General features: G+C 40.3%; 1 pseudogene; it reads right to left on the bottom strand.

Annotated features, from left to right (window-relative positions):
• Positions 1 to 718: 718 nt before the first annotated feature.
• LOC112246406 lies at positions 719 to 17893 on the bottom strand (annotated as a pseudogene).
• Between the last annotated feature and the right edge of the window lie 898 nt (positions 17894 to 18791).

Here is an 18791-nt window from a genome sequence, read left to right on the forward strand (position 1 = left end):
TCAGAAGATCTGCAGAGAAGAATGGGAGAAACTCCCCAAATACAGGTGTGCCAAGCTTGTAGCATCATACCCAAGAAGACTTGAGGCTGTAATCGCTGCCAATGGTGCTTCAACAAAGTAGTGAGTAAAGGGTGTAAATACTTATGTAAATGTGGTATTTCACTATTTCACTATTTTAATCAATTTTAGAATAAGGCTGTAACGTTTCAAAATATGGAAAAAGTCAAGGGGTGTCAATACTTTCCGAATGCACCGTATACAGTAGGTGAAATGGGAGGAGTATGTACACAAAGTGCTGTAATTTTGAAACGTTTCACCTGATATGAATGAAAATTCCCTCAAATGAAAGCAGCTGTTAGTCTGCACTTTATCCTCATAGTCATTAAATGACACAAAGTCCAAAGGGCTGGAGTACAAAGCCAAAAAACAACAAATGTTGCCCTTTCCCAATACTACTGGAGCTCACTCTATATAATAAATGTATACTTTCATCCACTTAACATTGTTTTCAAACTTTTTATAGGACTTTTTAGGTGATGTTGAATTGAATTTCCAAGGTCATATTTTGAACTTTATTTTCTGTTTAACTGATTTACTGTTTTATAAATAATAAATGTAGCAATCATGGACACAGCAGAAGTTGGACAAAAATATGTTTGTTAATTTTTCTTTTTTCTATATGATCTGTTTAAGATGTTCAATTAAGACAGAAGGTATATTGAGTTTAAAACATGCTTTTTATTTTTTGAAGCAGACATTTATAGATTATGATTGTATTATATATATATGTTGTTTACCCAGGATAATTTCATAAAAATTACTAAATCTTTCATTGCAACAATTACACTTTTATACAATCACCATCACCACTTCATGTAGGCTATTATTAGATTGAAACAACTGACACTTTTGTAGTTGTGTAATACACCTGATATCATTTTACGTGAGAAAAAATATGCACAGATCAAATCATGTCAACTGTAATAACCTGAAAGGAAAGTGCTTCAGTACTAAAGCTGAGATATACTGTATACTTATGTTTCTACAACCTACTTATTATCAGAGCTGATTTTTGCAAGAATTGAAGTACAGAAAAGGGATTTTGCTCAGAATTTAAACCGAAAGGCTTATCTGGGTGTCAAAGTCGAACCGCACACACCTGTGTTTTACAGTTAAATTGTGTATCAAGGACTGATTCAATCTGCTCTATTTCTTGTTTCTGATTCTTTTACAATCACTACAACTGAGTATAGTTTCAATTGTCTAAGTGACAGCCCTCTATCTTAGGAATGAATGAGATGACGTCACTCAGCTCGTCCAGGCACTGCTGTAGCTGATCAGCTGTCTGTCTGATCATCTGGATGAACTTCATGGTCTCTGACTTGACCTCAGCCTTTGGTTCTTCACATTCAGGGTTCAGCTTAGTCATGGAGTCTGTGTCCATCAAGTGTAATTACTGCTATCACTAGACTGTTTCTCAGCCTTCGCCTGTCGTATGTTGTGGATCTCTTTTGCATCCATGGCGATGAAGAAGATATCAACTGCTACAAAGAAAGCAGAGAATATTGCTGTTGCCATCTCTAGAACACGCACTGCCCTAGCAGTTTGAGCTGCCACCTTGCCAATGGAGGCCACATGGATCAATCGGACAAGCTCTGGGATGCTCCCTAGGCCCCTCCCAACCCTCGCCCCAGTATTTGCTAGCTTCTCTGCATTTAAAATGTCTCTTTCTGAGACACCACTCATCCGCGGTGTCTCCAAACCCTCAGCTATGTTTTGTAGAGATGTCACCGCAGAGTTCATCTTCTCCTGGAACTCCTTGATGATGTTCTTGATGACTTTGTGGTCGGTAGACTGATTGACCATGTTGGTGATGTTGGATACTCCGGCTGTGGCTCCACCGGCGACAGCCACCCCAATACCCACTCCTGTGACGATCAGGGAGGCGCCCAGAGTGAAGGGAGCCAGGATGAGGCCTACTATGGAAGTGATTCCTCCAGCTGCCCCAATAACACCTCCAGTCAGACTGCCTATGGTGGTGCCCTGGTGCACACACTCCAAGCTGTCTGCCAGAGTTCTCAGAGTGTTCAAGTTTGTCTGGAGCTCCTCCACAGTTTCTTCATTCTGTAAGAAAATTAATTTAGACAGATGGATGAATGGGTGGACAGACAAACATATCATTTGATTGAAGGATTTGTAAACCCTTGGTTTGATCGTTAACAAACATTAGGATGTTGTCAAGTAACTAGCTTCCGACCACAAAACACAATTTATCATTATTTCTGTGTTAATATGGAAGAATGAAATATTATATATATATTATATATATATATATATTGTATACTAGTGGTGTGTGGGCGGCTCCACCACAGATGTGGCCCCTGGGGTGCGTGGAAGCCACGAACTCAAAAATGACAAAAACATGTAAATACATATTTAGCCCCATGGGGCTCATATGAAGTTCGTACCGTCGACGTGCCAACTTCTGTTTGTAGCGTCCGAACTGTTTGGGCTACAAACTAATGTGACCCCACTGTGAAAAGGGGAGATTCTCACAAACACGATGGTGTTCTCCATTTATTAATTTTTAAATGTTTTATTTCACCTTTATTTAACCAGGTAGACTAGTTGAGAACAAGTTCTCATTTACAACTGCGACCTGGCTAAGATAAAGCAAAGCAGTGTGACACAGACAACAAAAAAAGAGTTACACATGGAGTAAACAATAAACAAGCCAATAACACTGTAGAAATAAAAGAAAGTCTATATACAGTGTGTGCAAAAGGCACGAGGCGGCAATAAATAGGCCATAGGAGCGAATAATTACAATTTAGCAGAATAACACTGGAGTGATAAATGAGCATATGATGATGTGCAAGTAGAGATACTGGTGTGCAAAAGAGCAGAAAATAAAAACAGTATGGGGATGAGGTAGGTAGATTGGGTGGGCAATTTACAGATTTACAATTTACAGATGGACTATGTACAGTTGCAGCGATCGGTTAGCTGCTCAGATAGCTGATGTTTAAAGTTAAAGTTGGTGAGGGAAATAAAAGATTCCAACTTCAGCGATTTTTGCAATTCGTTCCAGTCACTCGCAGCATAGAACTGGAAGGAAAGGCGGCCAAATGAGGTGTTGGCTTTGGGGATGATCAGTGAGATATACCTGCTGGAACAAGTGCTACGGGTGGGTGTTGTTATCGTGAACAGTGACCTGAGATAAGGTGGAGATTTACCTAGCCTAGACTTATAGATGACCTGGAGCCAGTGGGTCTGGCGACGAATATGTAGTGTGGGCCAGCCGACTAGAACATACAGGACGCAGTGGTGGGTGGTATAAGGTGATTTGGTAACAGAACGGATGGCACTGTGATAGACTGCATCCAGTTTGCTGAGTAGAGTATTGGAAGCTATTTTGTAGATGACATCGCCGAAGTCGAGGATCGGTAGGATAGTCAGTTTTACTAGGGTAAGTTTGGCGGCTTGAGTGAAGGAGGTTTTGTTGCGAAATAGAAAGCCAATTCTATATTTGATTTTGGATTGGAGATGTTTAATATCAGTCTGGGAGGAGAGTTTACAGTCTAGTCAGACACCTAGGTATTTATAGTTGTCCACATATTCTAGGTCGGAACCGTCCAGGGTGGTGATGCTAGTCGGGCGGGCGCTGGCAGCAAACAGTTGAAAAGCATGCATTTGGTTTTACTAGCGTTTATGAGCAGTTGGAGGCCACGGAAGGAGTATTGTATGGCATTGAAGCTTGTTTGGAGGTTAGTTAGCACAGCGTTCAAGGAAGGGCCAGAAGTATACAGAATGGTATCGTCTGCGTAGAGGTGGATCAGGGAATCGCCCGCAGCAAGAGTGACATCATTGATATATACAGAGAAAAGAGCCGTCCGAGAATTGAACCCTGTGGTACCCCCATAGAGACTGCCAGAGGTCCGGACAACATGCCCTCCGTTTTGACACACTGAACTCTGTCTGCAAAGTAGTTGGTGAACCAGGCGAGGCAGTCATTAGAAAAACCAAGGCTACTGAGTCTGCCGATAAGAATACGGTGATTGACAGAGACGAAAGACTTGGCCAGGTCGATGAAGACGGCTGCACAGTACTGTCTTTTATCGCTGGTGGTTATAATATCGTTTAGTACCTTTAGCGTGGCTGAGGTGCACCCATGACCGGCTCAGAAACCAGATTGCACAGCGGAGAAGGTACGGTGGGATTTGAAATGTTCAGTGATCTGTTTATTAACTTGGCTTTTGAAGACTTTAGATAGGCAGGCAGGGCAGGATGGAAACAGGTCTGTCACAGTTTGGGTCTAGGGTGTCACCCCCTTTGAAGAGGGGGATGACCGCGGCAGCTTTCCAATCTTTAGGGATTTCGGATGATACGAAAGAGAGGTTGAACAGGCTGGTAATTTCCTGAACAGTTGCTTATCGCGGGGACTATTTGATGCTATTGCAGTCCTCCACAAGATGTTTTTGTGCTGGTCAAGAGCAGTCAGGTCTGGAGTGAACCAAGGGCTATATCTGTTCTTAGTTCTGCATTTTTTGAACGGGGCATGCTTATCTAAGATGGTGAGGAAATTACTTTTAAAGAATGACCAGCCATCCTCGACTGACGGGATGAGGTCAATATCCTTCCAGGATACCCGGGCCAGGTCAATTAGAAAGGCCTGCTCTCAGAAGTGTTTTAGGGAGCGTTTGACAGTGATGAGGGGTGGTCGTTTGACCGCGTACCCATAGCGGATACAGACAATGAGGCAGTGATCACTGAGATCCCGATTGAAAACAGTGGAGGTGTATTTGGAGGGAAAGTTGGTCAGGATAATGTCTGAGGGTGCCCATGTTTACGGATTTAGGGTTGTACCTGGTGGGTTCCTTGATGATTTGTGTGAGATTGAGGGCATCTAGCTTAGATTGTAGAACTGCCGGGGTGTTAAGCATATCCCAGTTTAGGTCACCTAACAAAACGAACTCTGAGGCTAGATGGGGGGGCGATCAATTCACAAATGGTGTCCAGGGCACAGCTGGGAGCGGGGGGGTCGATAGCAGGCGGCAACAGTGAGAGACTTATTTCTGAAATTAGAGGTTCGGGTATAGACCTGGAAAGTATGACAGAATTTTGCAGGCTATATCTGCAGTAGATTGCAACTCCTTCCCCTTTGGCAGTTCTATCTTGGCGGAAAATGTTGTAGTTGGGTATTTTTGGTGGCATTCCTAAACCAGGATTCAGACACGGCAAGGACATCAGGGTTGATGGAGTGTGCTAAAGCAGTGAGTAAAACAAACTTAGTTTTATGAGCCTCGTCTGAAGATAACCGGTACAGGTTAAAAAAAAATGAATGAAAGTATGGAGGTAATTTTCTGCCTACCCCCCAAAAAGGGTTAAATATGTGTAAAAAAAATGTACAGTGCCTTGCGAAAGTATTCGGCCCCCTTGAACTTTGCGACCTTTTGCCACATTTCAGGCTTCAAACATAAAGATATAAAACTGTATTTTTTTGTGAAGAATCAACAACAAGTGGGACACAATCATGAAGTGGAACGACATTTATTGGATATTTCAAACTTTTTTAACAAATCAAAAACTGAAAAATTGGGCGTGCAAAATGATTCAGCCCCCTTAAGTTAATACTTTGTAGCGCCACCTTTTGCTGCCATTACAGCTGTAAGTCGCTTGGGGTATGTCTCTATCAGTTTTGCACATCGAGAGACTGAAATTGTTTCCCATTCCTCCTTGCAAAACAGCTCGAGCTCAGTGAGGTTGGATGGAAAGCATTTGTGAACAGCAGTTTTCAGTTCTTTCCACAGATTCTCGATTGGATTCAGGTCTGGACTTTGACTTGGCCATTCTAACACCTGGATATGTTTATTTTTTAACCATTCCATTGTAGATTTTGCTTTATGTTTTGGATCATTGTCTTGTTGGAAGACAAATCTCCATCCCAGTCTCAGGTCTTTTGCAGACTCCATCAGGTTTTCTTCCAGAATGGTCCTGTATTTGGCTCCATCCATCTTCCCATCAATTTTAACCATTTTCCCTGTCCCTGCTGAAGAAAAGCAGGCCCAAACCATGATGCTGCCACCAACATGTTTGACAGTGGGGATGGTATATTCAGGGTGATGAGCTGTGTTGCTTTTACGCCACACATAACGTTTTGCATTGTTGCCAAAAAGTTCAATTTTGGTTTCATCTGACCAGAGCACCTTCTTCCACATGTTTGGTGTGTCTCCCAGGTGGCTTGTGGCAAACTTTAAACAACACTTTTTATGGATATCTTTAAGAAATGGCTTTCTTCTTGCCACTCTTCCATAAAGGCCAGATTTGTGCAATATACGACTGATTGTTGTCCTATGGACAGAGTCTCCCACCTCAGCTGTAGATCTCTGCAGTTCATCCAGAGTGATCATGGGCCTCTTGGCTGCATCTCTGATCAGTCTTCTCCTTGTATGAGCTGAAAGTTTAGAGGGACGGCCAGGTCTTGGTAGTTTTGCAGTGGTCTGATACTCCTTCCATTTCAATATTATCGCTTGCACAGTGCTCCTTGGGATGTTTAAAGCTTGGGAAATCTTTTTGTATCCAAATCCGGCTTTAAACTTCTTCACAACAGTATCTCGGACCTGCCTGGTGTGTTCCTTGTTCTTCATGATGCTCTCTGCGCTTTTAACGGACCTCTGAGACTATCACAGTGCAGGTGCATTTATACGGAGACTTGATTACACACAGGTGGATTGTATTTATCATCATTAGTCATTTAGGTCAACATTGAATCATTCAGAGATCCTCACTGAACTTCTGGAGAGAGTTTGCTGCACTGAAAGTAAAGGGGCTGAATAATTTTGCACGCCCAATTTTTCAGTTTTTGATTTGTTAAAAAAAAGTTTGAAATATCCAATAAATGTCGTTCCACTTCATGATTGTGTCCCACTTGTTGTTGATTCTTCACAAAAAAATACAGTTTTATATCTTTATGTTTGAAGCCTGAAATGTGGCAAAAGGTCGCAAAGTTCAAGGGGGCCGAATACTTTCGCAAGGCACTAATATACAGTACCAGTCAAAGTTTGGACACACCTACTCATTCAAGGGTTTAACTTAATTTGTACTATTTTTGTAAATTCTATAATAATAGTGAAGACATCAAAACTATGAAATAACACACATGGAATCATGTAGTAACCAAAAAATATATTTGAGATTCTTCAAAGTCGCCACCCTTGCCTTGATGACATTGGTGTTCAATGGTGGTTCTCAAACCTCTCCTCGGAGAGTCATTTTAAATGTTGTTGTAACCCTGAACTAGCACACCTGATTCATCTAATCAACAGCTTGATGAATTGATGACTAAATAATTTAAGTTTGTTATCTTTGGAGTAGATCATAAACATTGAACATCTGGGGGTCCCCGAGGAGAGGGTTGAGAACCACCTAGCAGACCAGTGTGTACCTGTGGTCTCTGTGAAGAAGGCCCAGTTCATGCACATGCTTCAGAGCCATGCAGATCTTGACAAAACAGTCCATGATCTGAGAAGTAAAACAGTCCAGAATTTGTTTAGCCTAAAACATTTTTTTTTTTAAATGTCATAAATAGAAATGGCTTTGTTCCAGGCTGACTACATTGCAGAAGCCTGACAGATCTCACAACACCTTGATAGGTGAATATATCAGCTAATATATGATATAGTAATCTGATGCCCAACTGCAGAGTTGATGACTTGGCATGCAACCATTGGTTGAGGCAATGCGACATCTGCAATGTAGTCAGTCTGGAACACAACCAATATGTTATTCCATCAGAAACCTGTTCTTCTGAAAATGGGTTCCCCTCTTTGATCTTCTGTGCAAGATTTCCACCGTCACAATGGTCCATCACTACATAGTCACTTTCATCATCTGTAAAAATGCAGAGTTTGTGTGAATGTATTATTGTGGGACATATTGTTATAGCATGCTAGCTTACTTGCAAACATATTGGAGTGGTTTCCCAGACAGACATTAAGCCTAGTCCTGGACTTAATTAAAAACAATTTTAGTCCAGGATTATGATTAATCTGTGTCAGAGAAACTGCCCCTAACGTTGTCTCTCTAAACTGAAAAGGAAACACGAGTCACCTCGGAAAGAGTTCTTGTGGCTTGAAATATGGGGGTGATTTATCTGCAGAAGAGTTTCAACCTCATCGATTATGGCTCCAGCACTGGAGTTCATGACTGAGGTCTATTAAAGCAAAAAAACACAGTACTAAATCAAAACCAATCACTTTACTTTATAACGTTTTCTAAATTAAGCATAGCTGTGTCTTCCTTCAAATCAAACTGTATTTAAACCTCTAGAGTCTATTGACACACTGGTGCGTCAATCTAAGTAACATAATGAAAAAATCCTCATCAAAATCTGTCAATTTAAACTAGAGATATCTGCTTCTCAATCCACCACATCTGCATAAGGGGGCCTTCCGCATCTGTGGTTAAGGTGCCCGAGCTACAACTGTGTTTGTCAGACCATGAGACATCCCGAAAACTGGTCTTCTCACGAAAACGTTTGTAGCGTCCGAACAGTTTGGCCTACAAAACTAATATTGCCACTCCATGTAAAGACGAGACTCTCAATAACATGACAGGAGTCTCACATGAATGGAAGTATGGAGTTAGGTTTGACCCTACCCAGAAAAAGGAGTTAAATATTGTATATGTAAAAAAAAATGCTAAGAATATTATCTATCTGTATATATATTTCCTGAGCTACTTATATCTCCTACATATAGGACAGGCACTTCTAAACCTTAATCCTAATACATTTGTTGACTCTTTTTTTGCCATTTATGAATGTGTTACTCAATGCGTTTCTATAGGCTATTGTAGTAAAGGCCCAATTCAATATTTTATTTTTTAAACATTTTTTTTTATACCTAAATGTGTCCTAAAATCAAATTGGTCTAAGATTGGATCATTTAACTTATACAGTATCATATTAAACCATAAAGTAACAGTTAGTATCTGGGGTGGCCACCAGCTGCATTAAATACAGCAGTGCATCCCCTCCTCATGGACTGCACCAGATTTGCCAGTTCTCGCTGTTAGATGTTATCCCTCTCTTCCACCAAGGCACCTGCAATTTCCTGGACATTTCTGGGGGGGATGGCCCTAGCCCTCACCCTCCGATCCAACAGGTCCCAGACATGCTCAATGGGATTGAGATCCGGGCTCTTCGCTGGCAATGGCAGAACACTGACATTCCTGTCTTGCAGGAAATCACACACAGAATGATCAGTACGGCTGGTGGCATTGTCAGGCTGGAGGGTCATGTCAGGATGAGCCTGCAGGAAGGGTACCACATGAGGGAGTAGGATGTCTTCCCTGTAACTCACAGCGTTGAGATTGTCTGTTATGACAACAAGCTCAGTCCGATGATGCTGTGACACACCGCACCAGACCTTGATGGACCCTCCACCTCCAAATCGATCCCGCTACAGAGTACAGGCCTCGGTGTAACGTTCATTCCTTCGATGATAAACGCGAATCTGACCATCACCCCAGTGAGACAAAACCGCAACTCATCAGTGAAGAGCACTTTTTGCCAGTCCTGTCTGGTCCAGCGATGGTGGGTTTGTGCCCATAGGCAATGTTGTTCCCGTGATGTCTGGTGAGGACCTGCCTTACAACAGGCTACAAGCCCTCACTCCAGCCTCTCTCTGCCTATTGTGGACAGTCTGAGCACTGATGGAGGGATTGTGCATTCCTGGTGTAACTCGGGCTGCTGTTGTTGCCATCCCGTACCTGTCCCGCAGGTGTGATGTTTGCATGTACCGATCCTGTGCAGATGTTGTTACACGTGGCCTGACACTGTGAGGACGATCAGCTGTCCATCCTGTCTCCCTGTAGTGCTGTCACAGTACGGACATGGCAATGTTTTGCCCTGGCCACATCTCCAGTCCTCATGTCTCCTTGCAGCATGCCTATGGCACATTCACGCAGATGAGCAGGGACCCTGGGAATATTTTTTTTTTTTTTTCCAGAGTCAGTAGAAAGGCCTCTTTAGTGTCCTAAGTTTTCATAACTGTGACCTTAATTGCCTACCGTCTGTCAGCTTTTAATGTCTTAACGACTGTTTCACAGGTGCATGTTCATTAATTGTTTATGGTTCATTGAACACGCTTGGGAAACAGTGTTTAAACCATTTACAATGAAGATCTGTGAAGTGAATTTTTATGAATTATCTTTGAAAGACAGGTTCCTGAAAAAGGGACGTTTATTTTTTTGCTGAGTTTGTGTCCTCTGTTCACCATTGTCTTGTTGGTTAATGTTCCCATGTCCGTTGGTCCTGCTTTGTTGTTGCGGCTTCTGTCCCGCGTGTATTGTGCTCTTGTTTACAGGTCTCGTCCCGTGTACTCAGAGGTTTACCCTCGCTCTTTTGTTTGGGTTACATCCCTGTGTTTTTGTATTCGTGTTTGTTTTGTGCTTCGTCCCCGTCCCTTTTCATGGCATTTTGTATTTTGGGCGGAGTCTTAAAAACGTATTCCTGCGCTTGTCGCCAATCATTTATACAACTTGTTAAGCTTAGTCTTTTAAGATTTAACGTTGATTTAAAATTGCAACACACTTTACAGTAAAACAATTGAATGAAACAAGTAAATTAAGTACAAAAAGAGACTCACATGTGGTGGCCTACAGTATGTTGGAATTTACAGAGCAAAAGCAGACAAGTGCCAAATTCCTTATAAATGATCTATAGTCACATAAAAAACATACCTTATTTATTTAAAAGCGTTGCCCACTTACCTCATTCAGTTTGATCTCTTTAATGACAAACTGGTCCCCATTTTTGTCAGTAGCAATGACACCATTCTCTACCTTCCTCAGGATAGTGTATCCTTTCTTCTTAAGGACACTGTCTATTCCCCATCTTTGGATTTAGCTAGAATACAGTATGGTGTCCTTGGTAAATAATTAAAATGTGAAATGTGTGTTCAGTACAATAATTCAAATTATAAATAAGAAGTTGATGAATAAGAAGCTCAACAATTATTTTGTAATTAGTCTGCATTCCACAGTAAAAAAAACTCATAGAAACGGTCAAACGTGGTGTTAGTGTGAAAGTTTGGGGATGCTTTGCCACCTCAGGACCTGGACAACTTGCTGTAATAGAAGGAACCATGAATTCTGCTGTGTATCAGAGAATTCTACAGAAAAACTTCAGACCATCCGTCTGTGAGCTGAAGCTGAAGCGCAGCTGTGTTATGTAGCAAGACAATGATCCAAAACACACACTCAAGTCTACATGAAAATGGCTAAAAATCGACACATTTAAAGTTCTAGACCTAATCACAATTGAGATGTTGAGAAAGGACTTGAAACGAGGAGTTCATGCTTGAAATCCCACAAATGTCACTGAGTTAAAGCAGTTATGCATGGAAGAGTTGGCCAAAATTCCTCTACCGCGACTAGAGAGAATGATCAACAACTACAAGAAGCGTTTAGTTGGAGTCATTGTAGCTAAAAGGTGGCAATTCGTCTTTTTACACAGGGGTATTGGACAGTTTGTTTATGAAATAGATTATATGTATGTAATTGTGTAATTTGTTCACTCAGGTTCCCTTTATCTAATGTTACATTTGGTATCAAAATATGCAAAAGTAGAGGAAATTGGAAAGGAGGCAAATAGTTTATCACAGCACTGTATATGCAAAATCAATGATATCATGTTTGGTGGTGCTTCCTGCTCTGTCCCCATCCTACACTTGCTACGAATGTCCAACCTTGTGGTCCACTATAAAAAGACAAATGCACAGAAAGTGGAATCTTCCTGATTCTTGCAATTAAATTAAAATGCAGCTTGTGCTGAGACTTGTGGTTTATGACAAAACATAATGTTGTTAATATAGTAGTGAATATAAACATTGTTAGAGCTACGGGGAAATGATCCTTTAATGCCCTTGGTTTCTAAGACCATATCTGATGATCTCTAGAACAGGTTTAACAACATACTGTTTCCCAGAAATGACACCATCTTTGATAAACATCCCAAAATATCACTCCTGGTAAAGGCCTGTAAACAAGTTGAATTTAATTACCATACAAATCTATCAAAAGGCCGTTTGTAACTGCTCAGCCCCAAACAAATTTGCTTGAAAGCAATTATATCCATCCACATACAACAATAAGAGGTGCACTTCACTTTTACAACAACTGCATATTCCATGATAGGAAGATATAACACAGATCAAAAACTTCTGACATTTCTTATAATAGCTGGGATTTAAGCTACTTAAAATAAATGTGGAAATGTAGTCATATTGTGCAATAGTATTAGAATACCATGATATACTTCTAAAAGGGTATGTCGTTTCAGTATTAAATGACCTGTTTATAATATTAATTTTTATTACAAGGAAAGTTCTTACCAATGAATGTGTTGTCTCTTCTATTTACCTTTTACTTTACATCTGGAAAAAAAACATTAAATACTCCTCTTTAAATGTTCTGTCATCCTAAATTTGGACGAGGACACACCCCCTATATTTTCCGTTATCGTTTTTGTGACATTATAGGCAGGGCTCTCTCTATTTTAAAGTAGTCAATTTCCGCCACCTACTGTGCAGGATTGTGTATAGTTTAAACAGCAATAAAGCCAAGTCCCTAAACAGTGCTGGAATATTTGTTCAGAAATACAATCAGCGATGGTGTCAAGGATACTGTCTGTATAAGTGGGTGTTCCCTCTCGTGCGACCTCACAGTTCCTCAATAATCTCTGGCATGCTCACGCGAGAGAGGGAACAGTTGACTCTGGGCTATTTAGCTCGCCAGAGGGGCTTTAAGTAGACCAGAGTGGCCCTGCCCAATCAGAAAATTTTAGGGAGCCGAATGTTTTGCTTTCTCTTCTGTGTCTGATATAATACATTGGCTCATCTCTCTTGCTGACCTGGATGGAATTTTGTGATTCCTCCTGGGGGTGGCAGGTAACCTAGCGGTTAAGAGTGTCGTGTCTGTGACTATCATTAAATGTAAAGACATTAATTTGATAAAATAACATATCTGTGTAATTATTATTATGTGATTAAACTAATCATGTAAACATTAATTAACTAGGAAGTCGGGGCACCACGATTTAAAAAAAATAAAGTCTCTATTTCCCGAATCGACTCTTCAGATATTTTCATATCTTATCAGTCTTCTATAAATTATTTTAATTGTTACCTGATTAGTTTCCTTCCAAATGTCGTACAATTATTGGTAATCTGCACGAACCCTAGTTTTCATAACGAATCAGTAATATACAAAATTGGCTTAATTATTAATTTACTGACTAACTAAAAATCACAGAAATACATCACAAACAAACAGTAGATATTGGTTAGTAACAATGATAGAAAGTCCCTAGTGGGCTAAGCAGATATGACGGCTTGGTCGGCAAAGTAAAGGGGTGAGGACTGAGAAAGAGCTGGAAAGACAGAAGTGATTCACTACACAGTCTATAATTCTATTCTTTGAAATGATAAGTCTTTGCAAATGAACGGCCGCTCATTCGAGAATCATTGCAGTTCATTTATTTATGACCATATATCGTTGTGTCTTCTCTGTTGGGAACACTGGCTCGTCCTGTAGATTTCATCAGTCTCTGTTTAACTTTCCCAGAAGTCACAATTATGAAGTGCTTTGCTCAAAGTGGCCACACCCCGTGTGCCTAGAGATTACATCAGGCGACAAGATAATAGGCGTTGTGCTTTCACACCCATTCTAGATGGTGATAAAGACAGATAAATATGTGCTACCTTTCACTTTGAACAGAGTGCATTGTAGTGTTGGATTTAGTAATAGAGTACTGAGAGAAATAGAAGTGACAGTTTAAGATAGTGAATATTTATCTAAACATTTGTGAGGTACAGGCTGTATCCTTTAATGCCCTTAGTTTCTAAGACCATATCAGATTATCTCTAGGTCAATTTAAGCAACATACTGTTTCTCAGAAATGACACCATCTTTGATAAACATGAGGAAATATCTCTCCTGGTAAATGCCTGTAAACATTTAGAATATAATTACCATACAAATCTATCAATATACTGTTTAGAACTGCTCAGCCACAAACAAATTAGCTTCAAAGCAATTATATCCATCCACATAAAACAATAAGAGGTGCACTGTACCAATGAACTTTGCAATTTGATGGATTGTAAAAAACAACAACCTCATATTCCATGATAGGAAGATATAACACAGAACAAAAACATCTGACATTTCTTATAATGGCTGGGATTTAAGCTACTTTTCCCCACAAGTACAAAGGAAGACATTTTATTTATTTTTCAGGAAATAACTCATTCTGCATGAGTATCAGAATACCTTAGACTTCTAAAATGGTATGTTCTTTCTGGATTGTCCTGTTGATGGTATGAATTTCTATTTCAAGTAATGTTCTTACCTTTGAATGTGTTGTCTCTTATCTGCTTTCACTTTGCATCCGGATAAAATATGAAATACTCCTCTTTCAAAATGTATGTCCTCCTAGAGTTGAACAACCCCCTGTATTTTCCGTTATTTTTTTGTGAAGGTATGGGCAGTACCATTGAGGGCAAGCTCCATATTAAATTAGTACATTTTTTCTTCAACAAACTTATTGGTGCATACTGCCACCTACTGTGCAGGATTGTGTATAGTTTAAACAGGCATAAAGCCAAGCACCTAAACAGAGCTGGGATATTTGCTTAGAAATATAATCAAAGATGGTGGATAAATAAGATACTCAGTCCGTTTTCCATTGAAAAACATTTTCAAGGTTCCTGTCTGTAAGTGGGCATTCCATCTCTTGCGTGAGCAGGCTTTTCCCGAGCGAGCTCACTGGTCCTCCATAATATCTAGCATGCTCATGAGAGAGAGAGAGAACAGTTGACTCTGGGCTACTTAGTGTCCCATCCCTGCTCGCCTCAACGGGGAAAATAAGTAGACCTGAGTGGCCCCGCCCAATTAGAAAAAAAATAGGGAAACGTGTGTTTTGCTTTCTCTTCTGGTATAATGCGTTGGCTGATCCATCCTGCTGATCTGGATGGAATTCTATGTTTCCTCCCGGGGGTGGCAGGTAGCCTAGCATTTAAGAATGTTGGACTAGTCATCAAAAGGTTGTTGGTTCAAATCTCCGATATGACTAGGTGAAAAATCTGTCTATGTGCCATTGAGCAAGGCAGCCACCAGCTGCGGGGGTCCAAGTCCGGCCCAGATGACTACTTAGAAACAATGGAAGCCATTATTGACACTGGACATGATAAAACAGACTTTTAAAAGGTACACAGACTTTTAAGGTATACAGTTGAAGTCAGAAGTTTACATGCACTTAGGTTGGAATCATAAAAACTAGTTTTTCAACCACTCTTTTATGTTAAACTTCTCTGGGATATGTGGGACGGTAGTGTCCCACTTGGCCAAAAGCCAGAAAAAATGTACCGCGCCAAATTCAAATATATTACTTTAAAAATCAATCTTTCATGAAATCACACATGAAAGACACCAAATTAAAGCTACACATGTTGTGAATCCAGCCAACAGGTCTGATTTCAAAAAGGATTTACAGCGAAAGCACATCAAACGCTTATGTTAGCTCAGTACATAGCCACAGAAAAACACAGCCATTATCAAAGATAGTAGTCACAAAAAGCAGAAATGAAGATAAAATTAATCACTAACCTTTGATGATCTTCATCAGATGACACTCATAGGACTTTGTTACACAATACATTTATGTTTTGTTCGATAATGTGCATATTTATATCCACAAATCTCAGTTTACATTGGCGCCATGTTCAGAAATGCCTCCAAAATATCCGGAGAAATTGCAGAGAGCCACGTCAAATAACAGAAATACTCATAGACATACTCAAATACTCACAGACATAATTCAAACAGTTTTAGAAACTTCAGAGTGTTTCCTATCCAATACTAATAATAATATGCATATATTAGCATCTAGGACAGAGTAGGATGCAGTTCACTATGGGCACGCAATTCATCCGAAGTGAAAATGCTGCCACCTATCCCTAACAGGTTTTAATCAGATATTGTAAAACAGGCTAGAGTTTAATTAATTATAGTTTGTTTAAATGTACACATTGTTTAGTCATTATTCATAAAATTCCTAACAAGGAGGCAGTTCACTATGGGCACAGAATTCATCCAAAAGTGAAAATACTTCCCCCTATCACAAAACAGTTTTAACAAACTATAGTTTTGGCAAGTAAGTTAGGACATTAAATGTGTGCATGACACAAGTAATGTTTCCAACAATTGTTTACAGACAGATTATTTCACTTATACTTCACTGTATCACAATTCCAGTGGGTCAGAAGTTTAGAGCCAAAAATGTGACTAGTCACAATGATTCACACCCACCTGCATATTGTTGCATCTCTTTCAGCTCTGAGGAAGAAAACATTGATTCTTATCCAATTTCACAAATAGAATTTAAAGACTGCCAACCCACACATTAAAATACTTGGTAAGACTTTAAAATAGTTTTTCATAAATAAGCCTTTATAAATTATTATAAAAGCTTACTTTCAGCTAATAACTCTCTCACTTCCTTCATGAGATAATCCTATATCGCATATATTCCCCTTTCCACCAAGCCCGGATACTGGTTTTTTTTCATGATATGCTTGATGTGTACAATACATATTGTAAAAACATATATTTTCACAGACTCACAAACAACTTCTAAGACCGGTGAGAAATACATATCCAAAACGATGCTTAGAACAAAGTGGCTTGTGGTTTTGTACCTGTATGAGGTAGACGTGGTCCTCGGTGTGTGACAGCTGCTCCAGAGCACCGCTTCTCTTCTGTAGATCAGTGATTTCCTCCTCCAGCTCTTTGACGAGCCCTTCAGCCTGTGTCTCTGCTGCTTTCTGCTTCTCCTCAATCACATCATAGAGCTCAATATGGATCTTGGAAATTGACTTTATTAAATCACTGGATATCTGGGTACTGTCCATTAACTTTTTATTAGCACTCGTCTGGTAAGATAAATACAACACAAATGACAGATCAAAAATAAGTTAAAGAACAAATAGGTAAATATACTTTGATTATATAGGGGCAAGAAATGACACCTCATGAATAATGTATCAGCAGGATAAGAATATATTAAAGTTGATCCCACATAGAGGAGAACGATACAAGTCAGGATGCTTATGTGAGAACTCACTCTGCTGAGATCCACTGATTGTTTGATCTCCTTCATCTTCTTCTCTCTGCCCTGGGGCATCTGCTGAACATTTACCTCAAGTGTGCTTGACCTGGGCCTGGGGAAACAACAGTAAACAAAATTGTTACTAATCAATGGTTGACAAATTCCCAGGTTTTCTAGAAATCCCGATTGGATGACTCCTGGAATCAGGAGGAAATCCGGGAGTCCTGCAACTTGGATATCTGGATAACCTATGCATTTTGGGGTAAAGTTACTGGAATTATCTAACCTTATTCATGCCCCATATTTTCTCATTCATTTTCTTCTGTTATGTACAGTTTCTTTTAAATATAATTTTTGAATTTAGAAAGGTGCTGTGGGTACGTTTTCATCCACAAGATCATCTTCACTTCTGACTCTTTTTCCACAGTTAAAATTAAGTGATTTTTGTGGTCCGTCTCAGCACACATCTGGCACAGACACGTCTGGTCGTTCTGACAGAATAAGTCCCGGAGCCTCTTGTGCTTCTTGCACATCCTGTCCTCCAGGTTCTTCACAGGGTCCACTAGCATGTGTCTCTTCAGGGTTGCCACTATGGTGAGGCTCCAGGTGAATCTCACAGAAAGAGGTCAGACACACCAGGCAGTAATTCAGGGACTTGAGCTTCCTCCCAGAGCAGAGGTCACAGGCCATATCGCCAGGACCAGCGAAGACAGGGCCCTTCATATCCTTAACACTCAAGACTTAAAATGACCAACTACTTCTCTGTATGACGTGTTGACCCGGAGCTTTTGAAGAACTCCTCTTTACACATAGGGCACTGGGGTATATCACTGGAATCCCAGTAACTTTCGATACAATTCTTTCAGAAGTTGTGGCCACAGGGAGTGGTGACTGGGTTCATGAATAAATCTAGACAGGCAGTTCAATTGCTCTGTCTCTCAAGCAGACCACTTCTAGAGGAAGCCATATCTGAAAATAGAATATTGTGTTGGTCAATGTCATTTGAATCTTGACCCAAAACCCATATCTCTTGCAAGGTAATCAAAGCCCAGAGAACAATTGAAGTCGATTGGGGCGGCAGGGTAGCCTAGTGGTTAGAGCGTTGGCCTAATAACTGGAAGGTTGCAAGGTACAAATCTGTCGTTCTGCCCCTGAACAGGCAGTTAACCCACTGTTCCTAGGCCGTCATTGAAAATAAGAATTTGTTCTTAACTGACTTGCCTAGTTAAATAAAGGTAAAGAAAAATTAAAAGTCAATACATTTGGTAAGAAAATTATTCAATACCCTAGGATTCTTAGCCTGTTCCCAGATCAGTTTGTACTCTTGCCAACTCCATTTCTGTCATTGTCAAGCCAAACATGACAATGAGTTAGCATGATCGCAGAAACAGACTGCCACTTTGGCATGAGGATTTTATGACCATATCAGATGGTCTCTTCCTTAAAGGTACAGACACACCGAGAAATATCACTGCAGATAGGTACTTAGCACAGTAGGAGGCCGTTCCATCTCTTGCTAGAACAAAAGACATTCCTGCTGTGTACTGAGCTGGTGCCGACAAACCGTTTCTACTTGTAGAATCGCAATGCTGGTTAGTGACTGAGAACCTCTATGTGGGGG

The sequence above is a fragment of the Oncorhynchus tshawytscha genome, linkage group LG10 (genome assembly GCF_018296145.1).
Source record: "Oncorhynchus tshawytscha isolate Ot180627B linkage group LG10, Otsh_v2.0, whole genome shotgun sequence".
Lineage (NCBI taxonomy): Eukaryota > Metazoa > Chordata > Actinopteri > Salmoniformes > Salmonidae > Oncorhynchus > Oncorhynchus tshawytscha.